The sequence below is a fragment of the Schistocerca piceifrons genome, unplaced genomic scaffold (genome assembly GCF_021461385.2).
Source record: "Schistocerca piceifrons isolate TAMUIC-IGC-003096 unplaced genomic scaffold, iqSchPice1.1 HiC_scaffold_1207, whole genome shotgun sequence".
Classification (NCBI taxonomy): Eukaryota; Metazoa; Arthropoda; class Insecta; order Orthoptera; family Acrididae; genus Schistocerca; species Schistocerca piceifrons.
Window position 1 is genome coordinate 20,001 of NW_025727023.1, and position 2,500 is coordinate 22,500.

The 2,500-nt window shown below is 57.2% G+C and overlaps 1 non-coding gene across 1 annotated transcript in view; it reads right to left on the reverse strand.

The window, feature by feature from the left end:
* Positions 1-125, reverse strand: part of LOC124729396 — a 1,909-nt gene extending 1,784 nt beyond the window's left edge. The window contains exon 1 of the ribosomal RNA XR_007007653.1: positions 1-125. This exon is cut by the window's left edge and continues 1,784 nt beyond it. This is a non-coding gene — a ribosomal RNA (small subunit ribosomal RNA).
* Positions 126-2,500: the final 2,375 nt, after the last annotated feature.

Here is a 2,500-nt window from a genome sequence, read left to right on the forward strand (position 1 = left end):
GATCTAAGGAACCATAACTGATTTAATGAGCCATTCGCGGTTTCACCTTAATGCGGCTTGTACTGAGACATGCATGGCTTAATCTTTGAGACAAGCATATGACTACTGGCAGGATCAACCAGGGAGCTGCGTCAACTAGAGCTGAGCAGCCGGCCGCCCGGGAGTGTGTCCCGGGGGCCCGCGCGAACACGCAAGCGTCCGCTCAATCATTCTGCAAACAGGAGGAGGCTGAGCTCCCCTGCACAATACACCTCGAAACCCTCTCAGGTCCCGGCGGCGCGCAGCGCCGTCCCAAGTACTTGGTCGGGTTCGAGAGAGGCGCAATCGCCCGGAGTTAGGCGAGTAGACGCTTTCGGTGCGACCACCCGTGCTCCCAACTGAGCTTGCCGCTGCCGACAGAGGCCCGGGAGCGTGCTGTCGTGGCATTGCCGGCGGGAGACAACACGCGCCACCTACGGTGACCGGCAGCTCCAACGCCAGCGCCACAGAAGGACAAAAGCCCCACTTGGGTGCCGAAGCGAACTCTCCCAGCACAGCGCACGCGCCAACACATCCGCACAGCTGCGATACAAACCACCAGCGAGAACCGCTGGGGCGACCGAGCAGCAGACGGCGTCGCGGCGCCGAGCGCCGGGCGGCGGCGCATCCTCAACGCACACAGTCCTCAATCGGACCAGCACACTGAAGATGTCCACCGCGCTTCGCACCGGGCCCGCGAGGACCTACTTTGGCCGCACGGCGCCGCGCGCAGGGTGCGCCGGCGCGCAGCTGCGACGCCTGCCGCGTCCGTCGGCCGGCGCGCCTGCCACTGGCCGCCCCCACCAGCCGGCTGTAGCGCGTGCGCCCACGCACCGCGCGGCCAGCACGCCGGGAGGCGCCCCCTCACCGGCCGGGGACGGTCCCACCCAGCCACCGCCGCGTATCGCTTCACACCCAGATGCCGTTCAGTTTCGTCGGCATGGTGGGTATCGCTGGAACAACCGGTTCGTACCTCAACCTATCGTCGCCATCACCGATTCACCCCTAGCGAGAACAACCGCACCACAACAGGTTACCATTTGTTCATTTGCGTAACTTCACCAGAAAACGCAGGCGTCCATCGCCATTTGCAACTTCAACGATTATTGCATGCCTGTGTCAGGTGTCACGCCACACTACGTCTGCCCACATACACGCAACAAAATGTGCACGCCTAGACAATACGTGGAAGGTGGCCCCCGTACGTATGCGATGTCCATTGCTCGAACGACTGTCAACCGGCCTCTGTAGCATGTCGCAGATATGGAACGCGGTGCACCATGCCATCACGGTGTGTGAGGAGAGACGACTAGGTCCGAATACATCAACAGACAGCTCATGCTGATCGCCATCCACGGCGTCCGTTCCTCCCACACGTCTCTATGGCGTACCACACTGCAATCCAGCTCTCATAGGGAGACGACACGTAGCTGCGTGCACAATATTTGCACTGTATGGTCCGCCGTTTTTGGGCGCAGTCGTTGTACGGTCACACATGTGCCACGATGTATCATTCGGTACATAAGGACGAATGTGCAGTACAGATTGTGGTTTACGCGTACGACATTAGCGGACGGTTGACACAGGCCGCACCACAACGTAGCCTGAGTACGTCGCATGCGAAGGGCATTGAACATGCAAACTTCTCACCAACCAGCTTGCGAAGGCAGGGGGGCAAGGTGGGGACGTGGGGAGGGGCGGCATGTACGTCCTGCTGCCATCCACATTACAGTGTACAGCAGGAGCATGTGGAAAGTCAGCAAGACTTGCAAGGTGTTTAACATGAAGCGATACACAGGGGAGCGGGCAGTGCGAGTAGCGAACTATATTGCGAGGGTTGCGGGTGGGCAACACTACACTAATTGAACGAGTCGTATAACAATTACAGAGCAGGTTTAGGCGACAACATGGGTTACGTTAGGGGACAACGTGGGTTACGTTAGGGGACAACGTGGGTTACTTTAGGGGACAACGTGGGTTAGGTTAAGGCACAACGTGGGTTAGGTTAAGGCACAACGTGGGTTAGGTTAAGGCACAACGTGGGTTAGGTTAAGGCACAACGTGGGTTAGGTTAAGGCACAACGTGGGTTAGGTTAAGGCACAACGTGGGTTAGGTTAAGGCACAACATGTGTTAGGTTAATGCACAACATGGGTTAGGTTAAGGCACAACATGGGTTAGGTTAAGGCACAACATGGGTTAGGTTAAGGCACAACGTGGGTTAGGTTAAGGCACAACGTGGGTTAGGTTAAGGCACAACGTGGGTTAGGTTAAGGCACAACATGGGTTAGGTTAAGGCACAACATGGGTTAGGTTAAGGCACAACATGGGTTAGGTTAAGGCACAACATGGGTTAGGTTAAGGCACAACATGGGTTAGGTTAAGGCACAACGTGGGTTAGGTTAAGGCACAACATGGGTTAGGTTAAGGCACAACATGGGTTAGGTTAAGGCACAACGTGGGTTAGGTTAAGGCACAACGTG